This window comes from Sus scrofa, chromosome 6, assembly GCF_054392235.1.
Source record: "Sus scrofa isolate SSC_HxYL_T2T_F1_AM1 chromosome 6, Sscrofa_HxYL_maternal_Yorkshire_Landrace_v2.0, whole genome shotgun sequence".
Taxonomy (NCBI): domain Eukaryota; kingdom Metazoa; phylum Chordata; class Mammalia; order Artiodactyla; family Suidae; genus Sus; species Sus scrofa.
Genome location: NC_139388.1, coordinates 78,611,092 through 78,624,715, shown reverse-complemented (window position 1 = coordinate 78,624,715; position 13,624 = coordinate 78,611,092). Strand labels below are relative to the sequence as shown.

At 51.0% G+C, this 13,624-nt stretch overlaps 1 protein-coding gene across 4 annotated transcripts in view; it reads right to left on the bottom strand.

The window, feature by feature from the left end:
* Positions 1-13,624, bottom strand: part of KAZN (kazrin, periplakin interacting protein) — a 1,160,468-nt gene that overhangs the window by 302,147 nt on the left and 844,697 nt on the right. The window lies entirely within an intron of this gene.

Below are 13,624 nucleotides of genomic sequence, written 5' to 3'. Positions count from 1 at the left end.
GGACCCAGGTTCAAATCTCAGAACTCTCTCTTACTTGCTCTTTGACTGGGGCACCTCTCAGACCTCAGTGTCTCCATCAAATCAAAGGAATAAAGAAAAGAAATGTCTCCTTCAAAGAGTTCTTCTGAAGATAAAATGAATTATCTGTGAGATGCTTAGCAGAATGCCGGGCACATGGTGGATACATAATAAATGGTAGCCCCTGGATGTCCTTGATGGCCACCAGCAGGTTAACTGCACAAGGAGGAAAGGCATTCGGAGGAGATCTCCTCTCCGGTCCTGATACAGGCGCTGGGCTGGGCTGAGTTGGTACAGAGACAGTAGATCCCGAGGACTGGGGTCTGGTCCTGAGGTGGGCAAGCCACCTGGGTCTGTGCCACCTGAGAAGCAGGAGGCATCCTCGTCTGTATAACCAGTCCTTCACTCCTTTCCTACCCGCTGAGACCAGGTGGCGGGAGAGGACTGAGGCGATCACATAGAATCACTCACCCAGTGGCTCCGAGGGATTATGATCCCATTTTACAGAGAAGAGCAGTGAGGCTCAGAGGGCCTTTGGAGCTGAGAACCTCTTTCTTACTGTTCCTGTCGACAGCTCTTCCCCTTCCTGTCTCTTCTGAGCTTCTCTCAGCAACATCAGGCTGGAAAGATGCTGTTTTCTTTGGAGGCAGGGAGACGGGGCCTGGGCTGGGCTGGCTGCAGCTGACAGGGAGGCTGAGTTAATGAGAGAGGGTAACCACGGACACTCACAGCCAGCGGGGCCCATCGGCAGCTCTTTGAGGCCAAACTCTGCCAACGGGACACTGGCCGCCAGGAGCGCCCGCTGTAGTGACTGGCAGGACTGGAAGAAGAGGAGGAAGGCAGAGAGTGGGTGGCTGATGGTACCTTACCCCATGTCCACTCCCCAGGACCCTGCAAAGGCAACATCGTTTTTGGTTTTTTTTTGTTTTTTTTTTTTTTTTACTTTTCCAGATGGAGAAACTCAGGCTCAGGGAGCTGAGGTGGGTTTTTTTCCAACAGTGATGAAGGTGGGATGGCTATTTTTCTCCCTCGGGGGGTGTTTACATTTTATTTTTATTTTAATTTTTTAAAATTATTATTATTATTTTTTTTTAGGGCTGCACCTGCGGCATATAGAAGTTCCCAGGCTAGGGGTCGAATTGGAGCTGCAGCCACTGGCCTATGCCACACCTCATGGCAATGCTGGATCCTTAACCCACTGAGTGAGGCCAGGGATCAAACCCGCATCTCTCTGGATACTAGTCGGGTTCAGAACCCGCTGAGCCACAACGGGAACTCCATGTTTACATTTTAAATCTTAGTTTTCTCTCAAGCAATGGCATCTGGGGCAGGTGAGGTGGGAGGTGTGTTGAGCGGATGCCCTCTCAGGACCCAGGCCACCCCGAAATCCTCGCAGCAGCCCACCCAGTGACCAGTGACATCTCAGCATCTGCTCTCCTCTGTGAACCCCTTGGAAGCAGTGGGGCCATCTGTGTCCTGAGGAGAAGTTTTGAAGGCCGGCTCATGATGCAAAAGGCGATGCAGGCAGGGCAGACGCTCTGACTCTCTGTGCTTTGCCCACGCTGAGGAAGCAGCCACCTCCCCTCTCTACCAGGACCTGGACCTGCCACCAGACCCCCAGAGGTGCACTGCTACAGCACTGCAGACAAAGGAGTTGCTTATGGAAACTCCATCCCCTTGACTGAGGAGAAACATGGCAGACAGACAGCTCAGCTGTGCAGAAGCTGCATGGGTCCCTCAAGCCCCCAAGCACGGAAAACATGGGTGCAGAAGGCCGGTGCGGTGAGCCCCAGATGGAAAGCGGAGGGGAAAATGCACAGCTTTCTCTCTCTTGGCAGAGAATGGCTGCGGTGAACAAGGTAGAGGCTCTTCAGATCAGTCCACGGTTGGAAATACCTGGCTCTCCAGGAAGGGGTCTCAAGCCCACTCTAGCCTTGGGTGAACATGCAGCAGAGGTGTCCCTGGGCCTCTGCGGACGGTCTGAATCACCCATGACCCTGCAAAGACAAAACGCTCTGCGGGCCAAGGGCTCTGCATGGCCCCTGTTGTCACTTAGCCAACAGTTATTGATCGCAGGCTTGCTTCCCTGCGGAGCACGCAAGAAGGGTCTTCTTTATTCTTTTGTTTTTCTTTTATTTAAAAATGTTTTTAATTAAAGTACAGTTGATTTACAGTGTTGTAAATATTGTGCAGCCAAGTGGCTTCGTTATACACACATGCCCATTCTTTTTTTAAATATTCCTTTCCATACCCCGGGAGACCGGATATAGCTCCCTGTGCTATACAACCTACCCTTGTGTTTTTAATCTAGAGCCCTCCCCTTTGCTAATGCATCCGGTGAAGCGTCCCAGAGAGGGCTGCTGCAAAATGTAAATCCAGCTCGTGTTGCTCCCTGCTTTGTGTCTTTTGGAGGCTTCTGGGTGCACCGGGAAGAATCAAAATCCAAGCCCCTTACGAGCCCCCCGAGAGGCCCCGATGCTGCCCCTCCGCTCACGCCACCTTCACCCCCACCCAGCAGTTCTGTGCACTCTCTGTGCTTCCTACGTGGGGGTCTTCTCATCAGAGCTGGCTTCTCCTGGTCATTCAGGTCTCAGCTCCAGAGCCACCTTCGAGTGGGGATGTCTCAGGCCTCCCTCACCACCCCCACTTCATCACTTCCCTTCACAGAAACCTGCATTCTCTCTATAGCACCTACAAGACTATCCTGTCTCTGTATTTGATGGCATATTTATCATTGGTCTCTCCCATTGTTGGGGGTTGAACTCTGTTTCCCCAAAGATGATGCTTGAGTCCTAACCCCAGGTAACGGTGGATGTGACCTTACCTGGAATTGCCGGACTGTCTTTCATTCCCACCAGCAGTGCACGGGGGGACCAGCTGCTCGACATCCTGCGTCACACTCGGTATTCTCTGTCCTTTTGATTCCAGCCATCCCAGCGTGTGGGATGTGCAACCCCAGAGGGGGTGGGATCCCTTTGAACACCGAGGGCACAGAGGGATCTACCCTGAACACCGTGCCCTGCATCTGGGGGAACTTCTGACTCCGATAATTTATCCCTCTAGACTTGCTCCCCTACCAAAACGGACTCCCACACTGAGAAAAATGCTGAACGCAGAGCAAGAAGGAAAGGAGTCAGAGGCGCCAAGAAAGGCTGACACAGGCCATCAGGCAGGACCCGATCGTGGCCTTGCTTCCTCTGCCAGATTAACTGTCTCTGTCATCTTAGAAAAAGCTACGATCCCTCCCCTCCCTTCCTCCTGAGCATCTCAGAGATGCTGTCTGCGTTCAGGGCACCTTTGTTTTCAAGACCAGAATGATTTTATATCCGAGGTCTCACCTGTCCTCAGAACTTTAAGCAGTCTGCGGGCAGTAGTATTTCTGTCCCTTTATTAGGCTCTTCAAAAAGTCTGTCTTCCTTGGGGTTGTCCTTCTCTGCAATGGCATGTTGTTGATATGGCCGTGATCACGGTGGGCCATACTTGGCAGCACGTGGGCTCACTCTGCACCCTCTTCCCACAGTGAGACAGTAGGCAGGGCAAGGTCACGTGGGCGAGAGCCCAGGACTCAGGACTCTCCAGTCATTTATGGGCTTATGTGGACCCTGAGCCGGCACAAGTCTTAAGACATCTAATGGGGCTCCTTAAGTCTACTTTTCCCAGTTCCTCAGAATGTTCTAGACTTACAGGTAATTCCTGCTTCTATTTGGGGGAGTGGAGGAGGACTGTTTCCAGTTAGGAATTTCTGAAAATGAATGTTTCTTTCTCAGAAACATCAGGGGGCCGGTTCTTTTTAAGGCTCAACTACTTTGAAAATTCAATTTCCTAACTTCGTGACCACTCTGGGTCTGATGATAATGGGAAATTATAACGGGGGCGTTGGAAATGTTTTGCTGGTTTCTTTGTTAAACTTGGAACTAAATCTGCCCCTTCCTTTGGGGCTGCTGTGCCGTAGCGCTCCAGGGACGGCACTGACACTGTAGTCTAAGGGATGGCAGCTCAGAGAGGTGTGCACCCCACCGCCCACCAACATTCCCAATTTCAGCCAACGGTACCACTATCAGAGCAGGCAGATAGTTAGGCATGAGCAGAGAAGGGGGCATGAGGCCAGACGGCAGGAAAGCACGCATCGTGCAAACAGCAGGGTTCATGAGTGGACAAAGAAAAGCTGGAACCTCCAGACTGGTAGGAAACTACACATTTTGGGGTGATAAGTGCCCTGGAGGCAGACAAAGAAAGATGGAAAAGGGTGCGAATCTCCCAAGTTCGAATGTAACCTGTTGCTCATCATGCCCTCATTACAATAAAATTATAATAAAATTAGCTATGCAGATGAGAAGTACCCATCATACACCGACACCAGGGCACTTCTGATAAAATCAAATAAGGATGAAAATCCCTCCTCCCTTTGGGAAGGTAAAGCTGGGATGAAAATTAAGGACTATGTCCCCAAATCCCACCTTCCCAGTGAATATCCCGCCCATATAACTGGATGCCCCATACAACCGGTGTGTCAAAAAACCCAGAGTGCTGCTCGACTCTCTGCCCACCTCTCCTTAAGAGGTGTGTTTCTCACTTAAATAAATCCTCACTTTCCTTTCTCAATTTCCGTCTCATTTCTGAATTCCTTCTGTGATGAGACATGAACCTGACCTTCAGGAACCCCACCTCCTTACAGATTCTCAAGGTCACCTTCATCCCCCACAGCCAATCAACAACCGAGTCATGTTGAGTCTATCTACTAAATCTTATTTCATTTTATTAATTTTAATAAGTTTAATAACTTATTACATTTATTAAATCGTGGATTTGGAGAATAGACTTGTGGTTGCCTGGGGGCAGGGGAGGGAATGGGATGGATAGGGAGCTTGGGGTTAACGGATGCAAACTATTGCCTTTGGAATGGATTAGCGATGAGATCCTGCTGTGTGGCACTGGGAACCATGTCTAGTCACTTATGACGGAGCCTGATAATGTGAGAAAGAAGAACGTTTATATGTATGTGTAACTGGGTCACCATGCTGTACAGTAGAAAAAAAAAATTGCATTGGAAAAATAACAATAAAAAAAAGAAAAAAAAAAACTGCCACCATGGGGCAGCACGTTCCAAAATAAATAAATACATGTATTAAAATTAATAAAATAATTAACTTAATAAATTGATTTCATTAATTTTACCTTATTTCTCTGGCATTATCTCTGACTCTCACTACGTCCTAGTCCAAGTTAACACCCTACCCCTTGCCTGGCCACACGCACGTCAACTCCCATCCTAGTTCCTACATTCATTCTTTTTTTTTTTAATTATAATTGATTTACAATGTGGTGATAATTTCTGCTGTATAATAAAATGATTCAGTGATATACACTTGTCCTTTTTTTTTTCAGATTCTTTCCCCATATAGGTTATTACAGAATACAGAGTACCTTCATTCTTGACCTCATCTAATCAGTTCTTCACGCTTTAGTTAGAAAGATCTTTTAGGATGCTAGGAAGCTCTTTTACACCCCTTCCTACTCAAGCTCTCCCGGTGCTTTCTCTTACCCTCAGGCTGAAGCCCAAACTCGGACTGTGTCCTGGGCCATCTCTCACCTTGACCCACCCAACTCTCTGCTCCAGCCACCCTCTACTTTTCTCGGGGCTCCTGGCTCCCTCTGCATCAGGACCTTTGCACATCCTGCTCCCTCTGGCTTCCAGGACCACTGTTCACTTGAGCGCATCTCTGTTCAACCTCCATCCTTCAGGTCAGGGACTTCCTCTGACCACCAAGCTGCGTGACACACACCCTGACACTTGTGAGCCTACAGCCTTGTCCCAAACTCGGCACATGCCCAGTTATTCTTCAACATCAACTTCTCCTACCAGACCATAAGCCTTGAGCAATTCCATCACTTACCACTGGAAACCCACTGCCAGCAGACAGTGATATAGTCAATCCAAATCCGGTGAATGAATGAACAGAGGGCTAGTTTTGATTTCATTCATTCACTGAGACACTAACTAAAGACCCTCCCATTGATAAGACATTATGCTGGGGACCTAGAAGGGTAAACAGCTGACCAAGACACAGCTTCCACACTCAGGAGAGTTGCCAAACCCCCTGACAGTAACCGCCTGGTTCTAGAGTTCAGATGGATGTGATACTGATGATTCTAGTCCAGACAAACCCAACTGCCACTGTCAAGCCACGCTAGGATCAATCAGGATCAAGGACTGTTGATAACAGGGTCTCCTGACTCAGACCGCTTTTCCTCCTGCTGCTGGTGATGGTGTGGCAGGCTCATTCCACAGCTAATGGGCAACAGAGGCATGTCTGAAGGGCTGGGCTTGCAAATGAACTCTTTGCCTAGCAATTAAGTCTCTCATTAACTCAAAAGCTTTTGTGGAAAGTCAGTTAGCTGTGAAGAACCTTGCAAGCCTGGGGAAGCGGTGGCTGCACGGGGGCCAAACGCAACCCTACGTGGTGGTACTTCGTTCACGCTTTGAACAAGCTGCCCATGACTGGAACATTGGCAGATTTCATGGATTCCAACCCTCCAGCTTCTCTTAAAAGAAGCAAACCATTTGGCCACCCAGGTCTGCAGTCCCAGGCCTGCAGCCAACTGGAGCTGAGTGGAAAGGTCTTTCTTCAGATGGGGCAGGCTCCCTCTTTTGATTCATTCCTCCCAACCCACTTCACTGGGCTCCAGGACCTGCCAGGCTCCCACGGGAAGTGGAGCGTTTCATGCTGCTCTAGGGTGATTGACAGGTCAACAGGAAATGGTGGTTACCCTTGAGGATCTCGAAGGGAACATTCGAACTCTGCCCCTCAGTCCAGGTGGGCCACCAGAAAATGGGGCGGGCAGGAGACCTTGCAGGGTGACCACTTGAAAGCCTACATTCCTTCACTTAATGGCAGGGACCCAGCCTTAGGCAACTCCTCCCTAGGCTGACAGCACTGATGCAAGCACGAGCTCTGGCTACTGAAATGCTCTAAACCTCTGTTTCCACCTGCATAAAAAGGGGGCAATTCTACCTCCATACACATTGCAGAGCTGTTGCAAAAATTAAATTGATCCTGCTCATAAAGTGCAAGGCTATCGGAAGCTCTATATACATGCTCATCTTACTAACACCCTCACAAGTTCATTAGAAACACATACTTGTATCTCAGAATAGCAGTGTACTCCCGAACTTCACACCCAGATCTTTTCTTTATCATACGGCTTTGGCACAAGTACCTTCCCGGGCTGGGGGTCCAATCAGAGCTGCAGCTGTCGGCCTACCCCACAGCCACAGCAATGCGTCTGCGACCTACACCACAGCTCACTGCAACGCCGGATCCTTAACCCACTCAGCGAGGCCAGGGATCAAACCCGCATCCTCATGGATACTAGCTGGATTTGTTTCCACTGCACCACAATGGGAATTCCTCATTTTTTTTTTTTAATTAAAATAAGAGTTCACATTCTTTACAAAACTGCTCAGAGGAGTTCACACCGTAGCAAGAGTGGATGCTTGGACTTTTTAATTTTTCTCGTTCTCTGTTCATTAAGAAACGTTTGAATCTCAATGGCGACAGAGATATCCACGCATTAGGACCAAATCGAGGCTAAGGCACAGAGCTGGCCCCTCTCTGTCTGGACCTGGCCCTTAGGTTGAAGGAAGGCTTGCAAAGGAAAATTGGACTTTGCAGCCACCTTGGTAATATTCTCCGGAACGAAGTGACATTTATCTCCCTCTGGGCTATCACTCCAGCACGGCCTTCCACTGCCTGGCAGTTCAATTAAAATCCTGGCGTCGTGGCCAGGAGGTCCTGTTTTCAGGTGGTCGCCCTTGGACATCAATTGCTGAGGCTTTTTCAATGTCAGCTGAGCGTTGCCTGCTCCTGTCCCCTGCTGTGCCCTGACCTGCTGCCCAGACCACATGGATGGAGCTAGGAGAGGCCCACGGGTAGGACTCCCACCCAGAAAAGGACCATCCCCACAGGCGTTTCTCTGCAGTGGGTGTCTGGCTGCTCTGAGATGCTCTTCCAGGCTGGTTTTCCCATGAAGGCCATGCTTTGGGATCCAGCTCTTTGACCTCTAGCTGTTATTTTGGCCCTGCGGTGAGTCAAAATGCTAAGCAAAAGCTGGAGATCTTGCAACAGGGAAAGCATCAAGTCCCCAGGCTTTAGCTATCAGCTAAAGGAAATCTTCAGGGAGAAAAAGGCTCAGGGCTTTCTTGGCCCGTGGGATTCAGAGTTATCTCTTCTCTGAGTTTCAGCTTCACTGATAGACTTGTTCTCAGCTGTGGGTTTTGCGTAGGTGTCCCTCCCTTCCTGAGTCATCAGGTCAGGTGGACAACAGAACAGACCCAGAAATGGGGTGGGACTTGCCAGCAAAGAGGAGATAAGAAGACGGCTGTCATTAGCCAAGGGTTCTAACCTTCCCCCTCAACCTTCCCCATAATAAGGATGCTTACGTGGTGTTTAACTGTGAAAGGACCTCAGTTACTGGGGTTTGCAAACTGGAAAGGAAAAGACAGAAAGTGCACGCATTTTGGGCTTCTCCGGATCTGTGATTCCTTCCCATCTAAGATTCAGCTCCGAGGCAGATCGTCAGTGAAGCCTCTCCTGACCCCCTCTCCCCAACAACAGCCCCTTCCCCCCTGCCCCCGATCTTGTGTACTTCCCCCTTAGAGCCACAACACCCAGAATAATAGGGGGTTTACTGGATGCTAACTGTATGCAAGCACAGGAGGTGTACGCCCATAAGATAGCATCTCATCCAATCCTCACAATTATTCTATGAGCACCATGGGGGGCTCCAGTTAACAGAGGAGGAGACCGAGGTTCAGAGGGATGACCAGCAGAAACACACCACCCACTGTGCTACGTAGCTTCCCATCGTAAAATGTTTGTGTTCACCGATGCTTCTGGACTGTGAGCTCCAGCAGGGGTAGGAGTGACCTTTGGCATTTTTGTCAGCCCAGATAACAGCCCGGTACATACTGGGTGGCCAGTAAACATACTGAAATGGACCAGTGATGGATGTGGCTTTTTAGAACCACTGCTTCTAGCTTCCGAAATCCTCTCTCTGTGATCCCAGGGCACGAGACAATATGCCTTTATTATAGGTTCTATAATATACTATGATGAGCGTATCTGTCTTTTTCCCTCCCTCCCTCCCTCCCTTTTCTTTTTCTGTCTCTATTCTCCCAAGACCCTGAGCCTCTCAAAGCCCTTCCATTGCCCTTTCATCTTTGCTCCCGAGTGTCTGGTGCTGGGGGAGGGAGAGGATGGCTAAACATCTCATCTCACAGGTCAGGGCTTTCTGGAGCCTCTTTGGGAAGGTTTGTGAGACCTCAGATGGCTCAAGGAGCAGGTGAGCCACTGTCAAACAGCAGGACCTGCCATGGGCGGGGGCAGTACTTGCCCCATGTCACACAATTCTGGCCATCAGGGCCCAGGGCTGGGAGAGCTCACATGGCTGGCATGGGGTCTAGGGGGGACAGTTTTCTTGGTTACAGGTGTGCAGAAATGGAAGGTAGCAGAGACAGCACCTCAGCCCAAGGAGACCCTCCTTCCTGCAGGTGGCCAGCAGGTCAAAATGGCCTTGGTCTGAAGATGCAGAGGCGAATGGGCAAGGATGGACATGTGCGGAGGCAGAGGGATTACCAGCAGCGACACACCACCCTGTGCTACACAGCTTCCCATCATAAAATGTTTGTGTTCACCGTAAAACGTTTGTTGATTCATTTATTCAGTAAATATTTGCTGAGAGGCTACCAAGGGCCAGGTACTGCCTCGTATCCAGGGGATACAGCCTCGAGCTGGACAAATGAGATCCAGACTCTCAGGGAGCTTGCAGGCTGGTGGACGGGGTTAGAGAGCGTGAATCTAAGTATATGACCACAGCTCATGAGGATGCTTTTTAAAAAACATCTGTCTGTTTTAGTCGGCTCTCTGCTCTCATTCAGGCATGCAGCTGATGATCACTGAGTGCTCGCTGTGACTCAAGCAGAAGTGGGCTCCATTCATCAGGAACAGTCAGTGGTATGGGAGGAAAGGGGCTGTATCTACACTCCTGAATGTGGGGAAGGTTCAGAGCCTCTGACCATCATTTCTGGGGCCGGTAGGGTAAATGCACATCCCAGATGCCCCCCGTCCGAGGAGAGAGAAGTAGGTGTTAAATTGTGGTATCTATGGAAATACAAGGTCTCTGGATCAGAGAGCAGAACAGTCACGACTCACAGGGCTTCCCAGTGGCCCTGGTCCTCCCGGCCCCCATACCTCCTGGGTAATGACATGCAGGCAGAGGTCACCCTAACATTGTGAGATGCAGAGCTTATACCTGTGGCCCGGATACCTGCCCTGTCTCCTCTCTGGGGAGAGACAGAGAGAGAAGCCTCACTCTCTGGTGTCAGCGCATCTTCTGTGGGGAGAGGAGGGGACTGTCCCTTGGTTTTTATTGCCCTTAGAAAGTAAGCAGGTGCCTCCAGGGAAAAGAAATCTTTAAATCCCTCCAGAGCAATACACAAGCTCTGGCTTCCAAGGCACGTCTGCCATTTAATTATCTTTTGATTCAGCTGGCCTGCAGAAAGCCTGGACCACGACGAAGTAGGAAAATATCCATGGCCCAAAATAATCATCACTGCAGTGCTTCTTAAATGTCTAGGTCTGCTCTTGGCTGCACGTGCGTGTGCACACACACACACACACACACACAGATACAGACTCATTTCACCTTCTCAACAACCCCACGAAGTAGGCATTAGCATTAGCCCCATGTTATAGATGAGGTAATGAGGCCCCAAGAACTTTATAAACCTCATCAAAAGCCACGTAACGAGGGCCTTGTGTTTTGAGCCCAGGTCGTCTGGCTCCAGAGCCCTTGCTTGTCGCCACTGCACTGGTTTGCCTTGTCATGGCCTGTTGGCCTGGGGGCCTTGGCAGGAAGTTATTCCCGGCGTTCGAGAAGGCCCAGGCAGCTTCGCCACGGAGTGTGCTGGGGGGTCTCAGCCCTGGACCCTCGGGAACATGCCACTGTTTTTTCCACCAATCTGCTCAAGGAGTAAGAGCTGCTCTCTCTGTGGCTTTCTGTATGTTTCTAACACTACATATTACGTCATAAGACACGATACAAGAAACTCATGCCATGAAGCAAGGCTTCTGTTTTCCCAGAGCTCATCTGCAGGGTGTCGGTGACCAATGGCAAGAAGCAGAACAGGCAGTGCCCACCGACCTTCTCACCCCCGGCGCCCTCTGCTCATTTTTCTCTGAGGGCCTCCTAGTCCTGAAAACTTTGGTTGATTAGACTTGGGAAATATCATGTGTCCCCAAGTTCAATGTGTCAAGACAGCTTGGTCCCCGGCAACAGTGTGTGTGGGGGGGAGATAAAGGACTTTGGGGTCAGGTCTGGATCAGAAAAGTGCTCCATCTAATTATTTCTCCTCACCCGAGTCACCCTCTGGCTCGGTTTCCTCATCTGTGCAGTGGGGACGAGAACAGTTCCCACCATACGAGTTGTTGGGAGCATCCAACGAACCGCCCTCTGCACTGAGCACCCTTCTAGGCCCCGGGGACGTGCCAGCCTCGAGGGGGTCACTTGGTGTTCCTGAGGTCGGCCCACCCACACGGCCCCCTGGGTCTCTTCCTCCACTGCCCTTGGAGATAATCTAGTAAAATCTGCATGTGATGAAGCAGCAGCAAATCTGTTTGTCAACATGTGACGTGAGGTTTGGAGGGAAACTCCTGCCTAGGAGACTTGGGTATTATCTCCAGAAGGTGGAATCAGAGCAGCACATGATTTTTTTTTTTTTTTTTTTTTGGTCCGCTTTTTAGGGCCACACCTGCAGCATACGGAGGTTCCAAGGCTGGGGTCGAATCGGAGCTGTAGCCACCAGCCTATATCACAGCCACAAGAATGCCAGATCTGAGCCACATCTGTGACCTACACCACAGCTCATGACAACATCGGATCCTTAACCCACTGAGCGAGGCCAGGGATCGAACCCGCAACCTCATGGTTCCTTGTCGGGTTTGTTTCTGCTGAGCCACAACAGAAATCCAGAACAGCACATGATTTTGTCAAGACAAAACTGCAATTGTATTGCACCCTCTGGAGAAGGTCTAGGTGCTGAGGAAGGGTGGTGGGTGTGGGGAATAGCAGGAGGGGAGGTAGAAGGGGGACCTGGCGGGCGCCTCTCCACAGCCAACGTGATATCTGCGGTCTGGACACTCCCCAGAACTGCTGGATGGGCCTGGCAGCTCAGCGACCCCAGCTGGTGAGAGCCCCCCTCCCCGGCCCCAGTCCTCCTTCTCTCACTCCCCACTCACTGATCCGGGGTGGGGGGGGTCCCTCCTGAGCAGGGCCTGGCTTCCCGTATGTAGATTCTCCCTCAGCTCAGACTGGCAGGTGCAGCAGCAGGCTCTCCCCTGGTTCCATTCCTCAATGGTAATAAAGGTAAAGGAGGTGCCTTAGCCACTCTGAACCTCAGTCTCTTCATCTGTAAAGTGGGATATGAAGAGTATGTACCTGACAGTGCGGTTTGGAGGATAAAGTAGGGAGCTAACTGGCACTGGTGGGTGGGCAGACCTGCAGGTGCCCGGCACTCACCGCTTCCCTGGCTTCCAGGCACCGGGGCTGCTTTTGGCAATTACTGCCCGCCCCGCCTGAGGCTTTTTATCTGGCTTTGGGGGCAGGCTTGGCCAGTGCCCAGAGCAAGCAGGAGGCCAAACCAGCCGTCAGCATCTGTGCCCCTTTGCTTGAGGGTCCCTTTGTCCATTCAGGCAGCCCTTTGGAGGATCCCTTTGTGACTGAGGGAGTTGGGAGGGACAACCCTGGTCCCCCTACTCCTCAACCGGGAAAGCTCTGAGGCAGGTGTCCTCTCCCGTTTCCAGAACTCTCCAGCCAGGGCTGCACTCCAGGTGCCCTCGTTGGCAACTTGCTTGACTACGTGTCCTTCCCAGCTTCCCTTCCCCCCGGCTCACTCCCCTGTTCCCCGACTGGGGTTTCATGGGCGTCCCCTCCCAGTCCTGTGCTTTGTTCTTGTCTCAGTGTCTGCTTCTGACAACACCTAAGTGACGCAGGTCACTTCCAGCGCGAGCTTGGTTAGGGTGTCGCCCAGGGCACCTGCTGTGGGAACAGCACTGACCCGGGCTCTGGCTGCCACCCTCTGCAGCTGCTCCTGTGTCGTCACCAGGGCTGAGGTGCTCCTGAATTGTTCTCATGATGCCTGAACACGACAGGGGCCCTGGTGCAGCCCATCCCCGTGGGACATAGGACTTGGTTCCTGGGCGGCCCCGGCTGAGACTTCTCAGAGCTGTGCGGGGTCTGAGGCTCTTCCAGCCCAACCCTCCTCCTATTAAGGGCTCTGGGTGGTTAGGATACATCGGTCAATGAAAGAGGCAAACGTCTCTGCCCTCGTGGAGCTCACTTTCTATCTGGGAGGGGGCAGATAACAAAGCATGATATGATTAATAGTAAATAAATCATAAGACTGGAGAAAGACAGACCAGGGAAGGCATACGAGGAGTGAGTGTGTGTGTGTGTGTGTGTGTGTGTGTGTGTGAATGTGTGTGTATATGTGTGGTTTGTAATTTTCAATAGGATGGTCGGGGGAAGGGGGTGTTGCTGAGAAGACGCT